Source organism: Talpa europaea (genome assembly GCF_964194135.1).
Source record: "Talpa europaea genome assembly, chromosome: 5".
Lineage (NCBI taxonomy): Eukaryota > Metazoa > Chordata > Mammalia > Eulipotyphla > Talpidae > Talpa > Talpa europaea.
In genome coordinates this window covers 64,839,238-64,856,085 of record NC_140071.1, presented here as the reverse complement: position 1 = coordinate 64,856,085, position 16,848 = coordinate 64,839,238, and positions in this window count along the sequence as shown.

The window sequence follows — 16,848 nt, the reverse complement described above, 5'->3', positions numbered from 1 at the left end:
TTTCAAGACTTTATAAGATGGATTGTTTACCCCCATCATATTTATATTTGTAACAGTTTTGGAAAATATAAGTGTTTGACAAAAAAAAGAGACCTACATAAACAATTTAATTTTCATGAAATTAACACTCAATGTGTTCAATACCCACTCAGATTAAGGAAATAAGACTGGTACCTGCAAAAGATCATCATGTACCTGCAAAAGATCATCATGTACCCCTCTGAGCACCACAACCCCCTGTCCCCCACGCTGTCATCCCAAAATACCACTAAGGTGATTTTTTTTTTTTAAGATTTATTTATTCATACAAGCACTGAGGTACAATCTAGAGGTGTGGGAGGGTGAGGGAATTCACCAGAGGCAGAGGGACCAAAAACACTGCTGAGGGGAACAGCGGGCGAGGCAGATCTCGCCCTGTGGGTATCTCCCTGGCGGTCCGGGAATAGAACCAGCGCTGCAGAGGCTGCGGACAGCTTCACAGCGCTGAGCTCAATCCGCTGTGCCGCCTGGGAGGTCCTATACTGATATTTAATGTCATAGCTTAGGTTAGTCTATTTTTGAAGTTCATGAAGTCGAATCACATTGTGTATCCTTTAGCATCTAACTGTTCTCAAAGTATATGTTTTCCTCTGTATTGAAACATTGAGAAATAACTAATTCATTTCCATTGCCCTCAAAAATTTCGTTTTGTGAAATTTATTTATCTGTCCTATAGTTGGTAGACATTTTCATTAATTGTAACTTTTAATTAAAAAATATGTGCTTATGTATTTTTGTGATCATATTCACATTTCAGTTTTATATGTAACATTATAATTTCCTGATCACAGGGTATGTTTTATGTGTAGTTGTGGTCAATACTGACAAAGAGATTTCCTAACTTCCAACCAAACTTTGCATCTCAAGCAGTAAATGAGTTTCTTTTGCTCAATTTTCTTGCCCAAACTTAATATCGCCTGCTTTATGTTTTACATAGTTCTGATTTTAATGCATCCCTTAAATCTTCAGGACTTGTGTCTGCCCCTATGAAAACATGAAAAAGGAGAAAAATGCCTCCAACATTATGGCTCCTTTATTCAGATGAGGAAAAGAAAACAGAGATAATGATCTCGGTGCATCCACTACTTCCCCTTGAAATAACAATTGTATATGTCACTTTAAATATCTCCTACTACAAATTTCTTGATTTTTTTTGGTTTCAAAGCTAATCTCACAAAAAAAAAATTCATTTTATACTCTAGCAATTTTGTAGAAAATAGGTCTTTTAAAAAAAGTTTGGAAATGTCCCTAAAATTGTTGGAAATAATAAATATGCATATTTGTATACAATGTATAAAAGTTATGTTTTTACAATATGTGCAAAAGGGATAATACCTGAAAAATGAAAGAAATTCCTCAATTTTAGGCATGATGTCTCATGTTAATTTGTTTATCTTCTCTCACCTGGTGATATTTTTCCTCTTAATAGGCTGTTACTAAAAGAGCGTTCAAATCTATATAATCTATGATTATGATTTATTGAATTTTCATTATAAGTAGAATTTTTTGTAAATTCAATTTTTTTGCATTTTGAATTAGGCTATTGATTATATATAAATTAAAGGATTTTACATTTTCTTCCTAAGTTGAATGTTTATATGTCAATTTTTTTTTTTTAATTTAAGATTTATTTATTTATTTATACAAGCACTGGGTATAGTCAGAAGCGCGGGAGGGTGAGAGAATTCACCAGAGCCAGAGCGGGGAGCAGAGCAGGCAGAAGGATCGAGGTACACTGCTGAGGGGAGCAGCGGGCGGCAAGAGAGGTCTGAGCGCCAAGTGGGACCCTCCACCGGTGTCCTGGAGCAGCCGGGGATCCAAGCGGCACTGCAGAGGCTGCAGGCAGTTTCGCAGCCCAGCGCTCAACTGCTGCTCCACTGGGAAGGCCCTATATTGTCATTTTTACCTCTAGGAAAATAATTTTGCTTTAATTTATTTTATCACAAATAGTAATATACACATAGTAACTTTAATTTTGCTGGTGTTAACACAGCTGTCATTTTTTTAATCCTTTAAGGCCAAAGTTTCAGTGTTCTTATATTTTATCATTTGCCTTATCAAATTTGAGGTGTATCTCTAGCAAATATTCAGCGTCAATATTTATTGTTTAAACAACATCTTGCATTTATGTTTAGTGTTACTGTTCACAGATTTAGATTAGCAGCTTATATCAGTTTTCTTTATTTCATTTTTCATTCCTACTGAATGTTGAGTTAACTGGGCAAATTTCTTATTTCATAATTTTGTACCAGTTTGTGAGTCTCATATTCTATACTGTTTCTTATAATAATGAGTACTTAAATTTTAAGATATATTTATACTAATAAATATAAATTTAATCAGTACGCTCACTCTGAATAAGGGATTTTTTTGAAAAAAATGAATGTTCCAGATATGGTGCAAAAAATATGACAATAATCCTGAAATCCTTTTGTCATATCAGAAAGCAAGAAATCTCGTAAAGAAAATTAAGTTATAGCCAGAAAGACTAATAACACTGCTCTTGGGTCCAAATCTGAAGGTCCAAATGGTAACATTGGAAGATAAACCATGTTCTTGAGAAAGAGTATTAATGATATGTGGGTATAAATGGTATGCACATATTTTTAATTATTAAATGACACATAACTGATAAATGATTTTATATATTATTTTAATATTTTAGGCATAAGTATAAGATTTTAACATTTATTAATTTTAGAAATCTTTGAAATAATCCACAGAGAGAATTTTTGCTATAATGACTTAACAGAGATGCAAGCTGAAGAGCACAAAGGATTTAGATAACTTGCTGGAAAAGCATCAGTGCCAAGATGGAAATGAGGTTGAAACCAGAGTCTGTGCTCTAAACCACAACAATATGCATTATAAGAAGAAATAAACCCATGTTTTATCCCCTTAACATAGACAACTCCTATTGTACAAATTATGTAATATATAAATATTAATAGTCAAAAAGTTTTCAAAAAAGAATAAACAGGGTAGAATAAAATAGCTTTCCCTTAACACACTATAAATCTTCAAAAATTGAGATTTTAATTAGTGACATGAATAGTCATAAAAATTTGAACAAAATAAAACATCTACATGCATAATGCTTTAGAATGTAATAAAGGTCCATTTTTAGTACATTAGGTGAATTAGATTTTTGAATTTTAAAAAAAGATAAATTCTAAGTCATATATAGCCATACTGTACATCAGAATAAACTCAAAATGAATCAGAACTTAAATTAAAAATATAAAATAGCAAAAGTACCAGAAGTAATATGGACACATATTTAGGGGAAAATATTGGAACACTATAACCATTTTTTAAAATATGGTGGTCGTAAATTAAAGACAGGAATTTTACAGCATTTAAAATCTAATAGAATACTTTAATCAAATAAAGATTAATAATATGTTCAGGCATAGTAGGGTAACTCATTACAGGCAAAATATTAATGTCTAATGTACACAGAACTCCAAAGAATGAATAAGAAAAATTCAAAATCCAATATTAAAAGGAAGAAAAGACATGCATGGACATTATGCAAACAAAAAAGATAAATAGCTTAAAAACACATGCTTATATAATCAGAGAAATGCACATTAAACTCTATTGAGATGCCATTTGCCAATTAATAGGCTAGCAGACATATAAATTGTGATAATGTACCATTGACAAGTTTGTAAGGAGACAGACAATCTCATCAAATTTTGGGAATATGTGTAAAATGCAGCATGATTTGAAAAAAAAAAGTGACGAAATTTTACAAGTTTTTACCCACTTGACCTTACAATAGCACTTCTGGGAATGTATTGTCCATATACATGCAAATGAACAATGTGACATTCAAGATTATTTGTTGCCTATTCTTGTAAGACAATATTTTCTTTTATTATTGACATTTGTTTATGAAAAGATTAATCCTGTCTCTTGCATTACATAAGTTGTTGACCTAACATAGTAGAAAATACTGCATTTTAAAATTTATTTTATAACAATATTTTATTAGAGAGTTATGTTTATTAGAAATGATGACCTTTCATTTTCAATGCATTTTATCAATTATAATCTGGTGTATTTACACTCTATTGTGAATTAACATTGGCTAATGCCCAAGAATATCTCTGTTCCTACTATGATCATGAAGAGAAAATTATTGCATTCTTCCTGTACAAAAATCAAAGCATTCAGTTGAAGAAGTTGATATTTAGTACAATTATTTGAATAGTAATGCAACCAACCACTCTTATCAAGATTTTGACTGAAGATCACGTTTTATACCTAAATGTGAGCTTCCAGACTTTAAGTTTTATTGATAGAACATAATGCAAAGGTCTGTCTCAAGTTATGGCTGTGAAAGGGAATGTATTTATTCTGTTTTATTACCATCATAGCTATGATGCTGAAAGCAGTCAGAATCTGCTTTTTGATGATAACATGAGTTCACTGTTTCTTACTATAATTCTGGAATGCTGGTCATTTGAAATTCTAGAATAAAATGTTGATATATATGGGACCTTTTCATCATCTTGGAAAATCACCTGTCTCTTAATATTTGCATTTAATTAAAACAGCATCTGAATTAGGGCCTCCCCGGTGGCGCAGCGGTTGAGTGCTGGGTTGCGAAGATGCCCGAGGCCTTTGCGGCACCGGTTCGATCCCCGGCTGCTCCCCGGCCACCTGAGGAGGGTCCCACATGGCGCACAGAGCTCTCCTGCCTCCCGCTGCTCCCCTCAGCAGTGTATTTCAATCAGTCTGCTTATTCTTTTCCCCATTCTGTCTCTGGTGAATTCTCTCACCCTCCCGCACTTCTCACTGTACCCAGTGCATGTACAAACAAACAAAACAAAACAAAACAAATAAATGAATAAAATATGCCTCTATAAAAAACAAACAAACAAACAAACAAAAAAAAAAACAGCATCTGAATTAATGGATGGACTTACCCTCAAAAACAAATCTGCAGAGAAGCCTTGTTTCCTGCTGTATACGGGGATTACTATTAATTAACTTGTGGATGTCAGTGACCATGTATCAAAGTACTTTATGACAACACAATCAAAATATAACCTTGAAAACCATAAAATCCAAGATGATATGTTCTCCCCAAAGAATAGCAGTAATGCAGTTTTGATTTGCTACAGAGAAAACTCTAGAAGCTCTGAGTCTTGACATAGACACATTCAGAATTTTAAATGTGCAGAGAAATTAAATTGCCTTAAGTGGATTTTGATCAGTTTTGTTTTTTTTTTTAAGTTATTTATTTATACAAAAACCGGGGCATAGGCCATATGCGCGGGAGGGTGAGAGGATTCACCAGAGGCAGTATGGGGAAAAGAATAAGCAGACTGATTGAAATACACTGCTGAGGGGAGCCGCGGAGAGGTCTGCTGCACCATGTGGGTTACTCCCCGGCTGGGAATCCAACCAGCTTTTAAAAAAAGGAAAGATTAAATTGCTTTAAACCACAGACCACTTTGGAGTATCAGTTTATTTTAAGCCTCAGTGGTTATATTTCCAACATCACTTTTAGAAATTGGTCTGATATTTTTACCTGCTTTCTACAAATGTACTTGTCACTTTTGATTAAATTGAATACATGTATTTTTCAACTCAGTGAATTTTATTACCTTTAAATATGAGATAAATAAGTATTTTTTTGGTTTATCTTTTGAATCATTTTGAATGATTCAAAGTCTAGGGCAAAGTGAAAATAAAATTCTTCTGTTTTTATTTTTTTAAAGATTTATTTATGCATACAAGAGCTGGGGTACAGGCCAGAGATGCGGGGGTGGAGGTGAGAGGATTCACCAGAGACAGAGTGGGAACAGAACAGACAGACTGACTGAAACACACTGCTGAGGGGAGCAGCAGGTGAGACAGTAGAGGTCTACTTTGCCATGTGGGTTGTTCCCTGGCCAGCCAGGGATCGAACTCATGCTGCAGAAGCTGTTGCTTGCTTCATAGTGCGTTGCTTAACCCCTTGTGCCACCAGGGAGGCCCAAATTCTTCTGTTTTAAAAGACTTAAATACATTTTTTAAAAGGATTTATTGATTGATTGATTGATTGTTTGATTTATGGATACAAGAGCTGGGGTGTAGACCAGAGATGTCGGGGGTGAGACTATTCACCACAGACAGAGTGGGGAACAGAACAGGCAGATTGACAGAAATACACTGCTGAGGGGAGTAGCAGGCAAGACAGGAGAGGTCAGCTGTGCCATGTGTGTCAGCTCCCTGACCCGTGATGTAACTCCTGCTGCAGTGGCTGCCAAAAACTTCATAGGGAGGCCCTGAAAAAATAAGTATATTGATTTGAAAGTTATTTAATTCTGTATCATCATGCTTATAGCTGAAGATATTCCATTATTTTTGCATATATTAGGGAATGTAATAGCCAATAACAATTGTCTCCCCAGAGACTATTGATGATGTCATGATATATCTTTATTCCTATGATCTCTTTTTTTAAAAAAATATTTATTTATTTATTTATACAAGCACTGGGTATAGTCAGAAACGTGGGAGGGTGGTGAGAGAATTCACCAGAGCCAGAGCAGGGAACAGAAAAGGAAGACTGACGAAATACACTGCTGAGGGGAGCAGCAGGAGGGGCAGGAAAGGTCTGTTGCACCATGTGGGACCCTCACCTGTGGCTGGGGATCGAACCAGCACTGCAGAGGCTGCGGGCAGCTTCGCAGCCCAGTGCTCAACCGCTGTGCCACCAGGGGAGGCCCTCCTATGATTTCTTGAAGTACACATCCGGAAAATGAATTATTTAAAAATTCAAATTAAAAAGAAATAGGATAGCCATACTGACTGCCACTGGATATCAAGCTACTATTTCACAGGCCATATTAATATGAAATTTCTGTCCAATTATCATTTCAAAGATTCAGCAACATTTTCAAGATTGGCATGAAACAATTCCTTTATATCCAAAGTTATAGCAAATACAATGTGAATGAAATAATGGGATTGTTAGATAAGCAAAAACAAAGGAATCTAAAATTTGATATATTAAAAATACATATATTTATGGTAAATAATAAATGTAATATTTAGGAATTTGGTTCACTATGTGTTTTAAAGTATCTTTTTTTTTAAAGATTTTATTCATATAAGAGCTGGGGTACAGGCCAGAGATGTGGGGGTGAGAGGATCCACCAAAGACAGACAGATTGGGGAACAGAACAGGCAGAATAACTGAAGCAACTGTTGAGGGGAGCAGCAGGTGAGTCAGGAGAGGTCTACTGCACCATGTGGGTTTCTCCCTGGCCAGCCGGGGATCGAACTCATGCTTTACAGGCTGTGGATTGCTTCATAGTGTGGTGCTTAACCCCTTGTGCTACGAGGGAGGCCCATAAAGTATCTTCTTTTTTTTTTTTAATATTTATTTATTTATTTATTTATTCAAGCACTGGGTACAGTCAGAAGTGCGGGAGGGTGAGAGAATTCTCCAGAGCCAGAGCGGGGAGCAGAGCAGGCAGAAGGACCGAAGTACACTGCTGAGGGGAGCAGCGGGCTACAGGAGAGGTCTGCGCGCCATATGGGACCCTCCTCTGGTGACCGGGGAGCAGCCGAGGATCGAACCAGTGCTGTAGAGGTTGCGGGCAGCTTCTCAGTCCAGCGCTCAACCGCTGTGCCACTGGGGAGGCCCCATAAAGTATCTTCTTTATGGACAAACTTACATTATCAAACTATGCCATATTTTTAAACATTAAAGTCAAAGCTTGTTTTAAATGAATAGACCATATATGCCCCCCTTGTTTATTTTCTCACTTCTGCATCTGCAAAATAATATTTTATGGATACATGTGGGGAGAAATTAAAAATTTGCAATATTATGAAAAACATAAAATATCATCAGCTTCATTTTATTGTGATTTTTAAAATGACTTAGAAAATAAAAATAATAGTAATTTAATTTTACCATGATTTTGTTATAAAATCCTCAAAAAATTAGTTAATTTCATTTAACAAATATTTGGTTCTCTTTCCAGTGCTAAAGGTACACTGCTAGAAAGGGTAACTAGGAAGGGTGTAAGGGATACCTGTCAAATATTATTATGAAGCTTATCAGAAAGGCAAAACATTTATAAAATGATACTATATTTTAAATATTGGTCTGACTGCTTCTATTGGCATAATCTATGGTGATAATATTGGACAGCTTCTATTTCTCCATAACAACACTCATTTTATGGCAGGAAATTCCCATAGCAAGAAGATAAGTCACCTGGAACCAAGTTCTGTGAGAGAATTGGAAAGCAGAACTTTAAGATATGACCAATTAAAGTAGAAATATCAATTTTACATGGGCCAGAAGAAGTAAAAAGTTTTATCTACCAGAACTAAAAGTTAAGAAAAAGGTAATTTCATCTAAGGTCAAATTCATAAAAGTATAAAGGTCACTTGCATTCTTGGGAGTGTTTTGCAGGGACTAGAACAGGAAGTTTCTTGAGAGCAGGCTGAAATTTTGTATGAATCAATTGGTTTTTATTAGAGTAACCTTGAATAATTCTCTTTCATTTCTGATACTTAGAGGTAAAAAAAAAGTGTACATTTTCAATAAAGAACCTCTTAAAGTCCATTTTTACTCAGAAAATATATGGTATTTATATCACTATAACTCCAACACAGAAAATTTTATGAAAAAATCTGACAATCATACACATTTAGTACAATAATTTAATAAATAAAAGACACACTGCAAAAAAAAGACACATTGCTAGTGACTTATGCACAAATGATTCCAGTGCAAGATTATTTGTAATAGTTAACAATGGAAATAAAAAACATAGTAAGAAGAAAATAAATTAATAAGTTCTGATACATAGCTACACTGCATGCGTATATGCATGTATTTAAATTATAATTTTTAGGGCCTCCCCGGTGGCACAGTGGTTGAGCACTGGGTTGCGCAGCTGCCCTCAGCCTCTGCAGTGCCGGTTTGTACCCCAGCCACTAGGTGAGGGCCCTACATGGCGCACAGACCTCTCCTGCCGCCCACTGCTCCCCTCAGCAGTGTATTTCGTCAGTCTGTCTGTTCTGCTCCCTGCTCTGGCTCTGGTGAATTCTCTCATCCTCCCGCGCTTCTGACTGTACCCAGTGCTTTTATCAATCAATCAATCTTTATAAATAAATAAATAAATAAATAAATACTATTTTTCAGTATAAAACAAATGTTCAGGGCCTCCCCGGTGGCGGCGCAGCGGTTGAGCGCTGGGTTGCGAAGCTACCCGCAGCCTCTGCAGCGCTGGTTCGATTCCCGGCTGCTCCCCGGCCACAAGAGGAGGGTCCCACATGGCGTGCAGACCTCTCCTGCCGCCCGCTGCTCCCCTCAGCAGTGTACTTCGGTCCTTCTGCCTGTTCTGCTCCCCGCTCTGGCTCTGGTGAATTCTCTCACCCTCCAGCGCTTCTGACTGTACCCAGTGCATGTATAAACAAAACAAACGAACAAACAAATAAATAAATAAATAAAACATGCCTCTATAAAAAAAAAAAATGTTCAAATATATTTTAATTTATTTTTTGTTAATCCATATGCTCTTAGTAACATAACTTTGTTTACTTATATAATGTATACAATTATAATTGTAGCTGATATATATATATACTTATAAATATACTTATGGGAGTATAGATAACATAAACACATATATAACTTCCCTCCAAGTAAATTTGAAATGGAAACATAAAACACATTTATTGTTCTAATAACTAAGAAACCGTTGTTATATAGTCTTCAATGCAATTTTCTGTATTTTTCTACATAAAGAATATAGAGGTATTATTTTTTAATCTATTATAATGTGTATTCAATAATTTTACTAACCATTCATATTTTGAATGTTAACTCTGTATTGTGTTAACTCTGTATTTTAACACATTTTACAGCTGAATGAATAAAAAAAATTGAGATTTTTCATTTTCACAAGAAATACCTATTTTTCAGAAAGTTGGGTAAAGTGTCAATGCAAACTATTTGAGATGTATATATTCGGTTTAATTTTTAAAAAGTAATAAATTTATATACAAAATATTAATCAGGGAATCATTTTTCATATTTTTAAAGATTTATTTATGCATACAGGAGCTGGGGTACAGGCCAGAGTTGTGGGGGGGTGAGAGGATTCACCAGAGACAGCGTAGGAACAGAATAGGTAGACTGACTGAAACACACTGCTGAGGGGAACAGCGGGCAAGTCAGGAGAGGTCTGCTGCTCCATGTGGGTTGCTCCCTGGCTAGCCAGGGATTGAACTTGTGCTTCAGGGACTTTGGATTTCTTCATAGTGTGGTGCTTAACCCCTTCTGCCACCATGGAGGCCCTATTTTTCATATTTTTATTTCAGTTATTTTTAAGTCAAAATTGTTATAATAACACAAAGTTTTTCTTGCATTAATTACAAATAGTATTGCAATTGTTTATCAATATAAAATAGAGAATATTAGAGCAGAAATGATCATTGGTAAATGAAGAATAGTACTGCGGTCTAGTGTTTGTGTGGCTGTGTATGATGGATGAGTTAATTCCTCTGACTAATGAACCAGGTCTTTCTCTTGGACAGAACTAATGAACTAGGATGTTTTGCAGACTCAATATTGTAAGGTAACCACTTCTCTGCAATAGACATGGGTCTCAATGACAGCAATCATATGGTAAATAATGACCATGGTGAAACCTTACCTGAAGTCATTCACCTTTATTTTCCTTAAGGTATTTGAAAGATCATGAATTCAAGGGGTTAATGGAATATAACTTGGAGTCAACCTAGTATCAGAAACAGGAGATTTCTTTATCTTTAGGAAGTATCAAAACTAAAACCAGAATAAAACCTGACAATATTTTGATCATACATTAAACAACTTTTACTCAATCTTTTATCATATGTACATCCAATAATTCAGTGAGGGTTATATCTAATTGGATTTTTTTCTCTATGAAAAAGAAAGTAGAACAATAGTATAATTGTAAATGATAAAGAAAAGTCCCTGAGAAATATGGAAAAGGAATGGACATTAGGACGTCTGTTGAATAAGTCACAAGTTGAATCTGAAATGATTCACAAACAATTCTTAGACATAGACTTTGGGACATAGTTCAATGTCAAAGAAACAAGAACAATAGACAGCCTTTTTATAAGCATTCTCTTATATTGTCCATGAACAATTCATCAACTACAGACATTACAAAAATAGGAACAGATTGAGGAGAATTAATTATGTTATTAATCTTTAAAACATTTTTTAATTATTATTACTTATTTACCCAAGGTTCCCAGAAAAGTGGAGCTTACTTTATGTTATGCCTAAAAGTCTGTGACAAATTGTAAAATACAACTTCTATCTATGTATTTGGAAACATATGACAGTAGGTCAATAAAAAATGAAGAAAATAAATGCAAAGCAATTCACCAAGAATGTCATAAAGCTGGTATAACTGCAATGAATATCTATTTACTTATTTTTATTTATTTAATTGAGGTAACAATCATTTGCATCCTTGTTTTGTCTCAGAAACAGAGGATCTATCTCAGGTGTTGTCACCACTCTACACTCACCACCAAAACACACATAGTCCATCACCATATTCCATTGTGTTCCCTCTGAAAAATGCTGTTGCTCCTCCTTCTGCCTCTCTGATAGATATTTCAATTCTATCATCAGTTTTCTAGGATCAATTACTATTTTGACTTTATTTGACCCTTTGTTTGGCTTCTCTATACGTCATTGCATGTGACACTATCCAGTATTTGTCTTTTTCCTTCTGACCTGTATCACCAAACATAATCTCAGACTCTACTCATGTTGCTACAAATGTCAAGATTTTATCTTTTTTGATTTCTGAGTATCTTTCCATTGTGTATATATGCACACCACATCTTCCTGATCTCCTATTATATATTAGGGCACTTGGGTTATTTCCATAGTTAAGTTATTGTAAATAATGCTTTGTTGTCCTTCAGCTTAGTGGTTTTGTATTCTTCAGGGAGATACCTAGGAGTGGAATATTGGATCATATGGCAGATCCATTTTAATATTTTGAGAAACATCTGTACTGTTTTCCATAAGGGCTAGAGCAGGCTACATTCCCACCAAAATTCCCACCAAAAAAGGTAAAAAGGTTACCTTTATTTTCAGTAGCCTTGCTAGCATATGCAGTTACATGTAGCCCCAATTATTGATATATATATACATATATACACACATATATATGTATATATACATATACATTTTTTTTGCTTTCATTGCTAATGTAGCTGAACCCATAAAATATTTTATAAAATCTGTCATGGAGTTTTTTTCCTGTTTTATTCTGAGTTTTATAATATACAATCTTATATCCAACACTTTTCCTCATTCTCTGTTTATTTTTGTCTAGCATGAGAGACAATGGTCTAATTTCACTCTTTTTATGAGTATGTCCACTTTCCCAACACCATTTATTTATGAGGCTTCCCTTACTACAATGTATATTCTCAACTTTTTGAAAGAATTTGAGATGGATAGGTAATATCTCAACTTTGAATGTATGGTAGAACTCATTTGTGTGCTTCTCTTTCAGAATTTTGTTTTTGGGAGATTTTCAATTTTCTTGCTTATGACTGATCTGTTCAGATTTTCTGTCTCTACATTATTCTGTCTCAGATGGCTATATAATTCTCAGAATGTGTCTATCTTGTGTAGATTATTTTATTTATTCGCATATGAATTTTAATATTAATCTTATTATCCTCTGAATTACTGTAGTATCTGCTGTGACTTCTCTTTCATTTCTGATTATATTTATTTTAGTTTTCTGTCTTTTATTTTTTGTGAGCCTAGCTAGATGTTTGTGCATTTATTTTTCAACAAGAGCAGTTTTTTTTTTTTAATTTTTATTTCTTCTATTTCTGCTTTACTTTCTAATATCCCCTTTCTTCTTCTGGATTTTGGATTTGTTTGTCATTGTTTTTCTAGTTCCTTGAGGTGAAAGATAAAGTCATTTATTCTAGCTCTTCCTTCTTGATATGGGCATGCATTGCTATATATTTTCATCTTATCATTGTTTTTGCTGTGAGCCTTAAGTCCTGGAAGATTGTTTCCTAATTGTCATTTATCTTAAGGTAATTTTGGATTTTGCTCTGATTTCCTCATTAACCCATTAGTTATTCATGGATGTCTTGTTCAGTTTCTATGTATTAGATTTTTTTTTCTGCTTTCATTTTTTCTATTAATTTCTAGGTTAATGCCTTTATGTTCAGAGAAGAAACTCGGCATGATTTCAATATTCCTGAATTTGTTGCTACTTGCCTTGTGACCCAATATGTAGTGAATCCTGAGGAATGTACCACACACACTTGTGAAAAATGTGTAGTCAGATTTAAGGGGGAAAATTGCCCTATAAATATATCTCTTAAGTCCATGTGGTCTAATTATTTATTTAACACTATTTTGTTCTTACTTATTTTCTGTCTACTTGATTTGCCCATTGGTGAAGGTAGGGAGTTGAACTTAACCACCACAAATGTGTTTTGCCCAGTGTCTATTTTTTGATATGATAGTAAATGCCTATGTATTGTGGTATTTCTTTGGTAGGTGAATATATATTGATGTTATATTCCCCTGATATATTGTTCCCTTAATCATTATGCAGAGTTCATACCTGCTTCTAGTTACCATTTTTAGCTGTAAATCTCCTTTCTTTGATATAAGTGTGGATGTCTCGGCCCACCTGTGGATCTCTTTCACTTGTCAGATCATTTTCCAATTCTTTACACTGATACTTTATCATTGCCTCTTGAATGATTTTCCTGGAGATGTCAGAAACTTGGATCTTGTTATCTAACCCAACCAGACACTCTCTGCCTGTTAATTTCTGAGTTCAGTCTGTCTATATTTAATGATATTTGATATATGAAAATATTTTGTCATTTTGTCTTTTATTTTGCAGTTCTATGTATTTCCTTATTCAGTTCTTTGTGTATTGTCCTCTGATTTAAATAAAATAGCTCCTTTGAACATTACTTGGGGAAGATTTCTAGTGCTGCAACTCCTTCGGCCTCTGTTTATCTGAGAAAAAACTTAGTTGTTCCACTATATATGTAAAGCAAGCTTGTAGGATAGAGTATTCTTGGAGGCAGGTTTTATCTTTAAATGACTTGATTATGTCAATCCATTTTGTTCTTATCTGTAGTATTTCTGAAGAGCCCTATGTTAGTCTGATCAGGGGTCCTGTATAGGGGATCTGCTTCTTCCCCCTAGGCACCTTCAATATTCTTTCTTTGTTTCGAGCTCTTAGAAGTTATACTATGTGTCTTAGTGTACTTCTCATTTTATTTAGGTACCCTCCTTTTTTTTTTTTTTTAAAGATTTATATATTTATACAAACACTGGGTACAGTCAGAAGTGCGGAGGGTGAGAGAATTCACCAGAGCCAGAGCGGGGAACAGAACAGGCACACTGATGAAATACACTGCTGAGGGGAGCAGTCAGCGCCAAAGGAAAGGTCTGTGTGCCATGTGGAACCCTTGCCGGTGGCAGGGTATCAAACTGGTGCTGCAGAGGCTGCGGGCAGCTTCACAGCCCAGCGCTCAACCGCTGCACCACAAGGGGAGGCCTGGTACCCTCCTATTCTTTTAGATTCTTGGTGTTGTATATTTAGTTCCTTCTCCAAGTTCAGGAAGCTTTACTCTGTTTTGTTTATTAATAATCTATTGTCTCCCTTCTCTCTTTCCTCCAACACATTATTCTTATTTTACCTTTCCACATGGAGTTGGGAAATTTTGAAGTTTTCTTCATCATTTTTTATTGGTATATCACTTTCTTTTTCTACCTGCATTCCACGTGTGTTCTTATTTTTAAGGTCAGAGACTCAGTTTTCCATTTGGTCTATTTTACTTTCATAGTTTTTTGTTGTTGGTGGTGTTGCTGTTTTTTTTTTTAAGATTTATTTATTTATGCATACAAGAGCTGGGGTACAGGTCAGAGGTGTTGTGGAACTTCCCTCACCTGCCCCTTCCTGGAGACCTGGGAGACTATTTAACTGGTCACACTTACCACTGGGAAAGGTGTTAGGGGGAGTATCATAGGGCTGGTCCCTATACCAGCAGACTCTTAGTAACCCAAACCTTCAGGTGGAAGGAGGCCACAGGAGCTCCATCACCCAACCAACTATCTCTTGGACAGAGAAATAGTGCTGATCCTCTCACACCTACAGCTGCAGTTCAATCTGTGCCATTTTGTGCTCCTTTTTTTTTTTTTTTTAATCTCCCTCAACAGCTACAAGGGAGATAGTAGGCACTTGGAAGACTATTCTTCCCAGTCTTGTGGCACTTCCCAGAGGACCAGACTAAAACAATAACAATTAGCTCACTGGGAGCCACCAGAGCCCTTAGAATCAATTCTCCCCCAGCTGTTTGTATGTTTGTTTGTTTATTCTTCTATTTTTCTTCTTTCTCCCCTTTAACATTACCATCTCTATTTTATCTTCCCTTTCTATTACATTCCCTCTTCTTCCTCCTCTTATATCCGCTTCCCCTTATCTAGCCCTTTTTTAGAAAGATTTATTTATTTATGCATACAAGAACTGGCCAGAGGTTCAGGGGATGAGAGGATTCACCAGAGATAGAGTGGAGAACAGAACAGGCAGACTGACTGAAATACACTTCTGAGGGGAGCAGCGTGCGAGACAGGAGAGGTCTGCTGTGCCATGTGGGTAGCTCCCTGGATAGCTGGGGGATCAGACTCATGCTGCAGAGGCTGTGGATAGCTTCACAGTGCTGTTCTTAACTCCTTGCACCACCAGGGAGGCCCGCCCTATCTTTCTTATCTCATCTTTATTCCTTTTAATTTCTGGATCATACTCCTCTTTCTTCTTATCCATTTGATCACTCTTTGTACTGTTTTGATCCTGGTTTTCTTCTGAGACATGCCTAGAGGGACCTAACAGTTCAACAGAGAAATTCACCCCACCCAGCTTACAGGCACTTCCCAGTGGACTTGGCCTCAGCATATGTCTGGAAATGCAGCACTCACATGAGACTCTTCATTACCACAGGCTGAGATTTCGTATCCCATCCTGCTTAGTTGGGGCTGGAAAAGCAGGGTCTTCTGAGGCAAATCACAACTCAGAACAACACCTACCATAATAGAAGAGTATCCAGATGTGTACCCAGCCACAGTGACTCAGACACTAAACAGACACATCCATGCTTCAGCAAGAGAACTAAGAATTCATTCCCATCAGCACCAGCAATACAAGGACAATGGGCAATGTGAATGAAGCAAAGCCAAAGACTAAAAATGGAAAGAACAAAAAATTCAAATAATCAAGCAGGCCCTTCTGTAAACAATACACCACAGAAAGAAAGATAACCTCCAGAATCCAATAATTTGGGCACAGAAGAATATCTCCACCTAATAGAAAAAAAATTCAAAAAAGCCATAATAAGAACAAAGAGCTAAGAGAAATCACGGAAATTGATAAGAATATAATCAATGAACTGAGGAAGAAAGTGAAGGAACTGGAGGATATCCAGAGATTAGTGGAGGAGCTCAAGAATTCTTGGAAAAACAATGCAAATAGAAGAAATGAACACTATTCTTGAAGATATAGACATAAAAAGAACCAAAAAGGAAAAAGAAGTACAAAGGAAAAACAATGAAGAAACACTTTGAGAACTATCTGACACCATGAGGAAAGGTAATATAAGAGTCATATGAATACCAAAAGGTGAGGAAATACACAAAGGACCCAAGAAACTATTCAACAAAATTATTGAAGAGAAGTTCCCCAGCATGAAGAAGAAAATGAAAATAGACATACAGGAAGC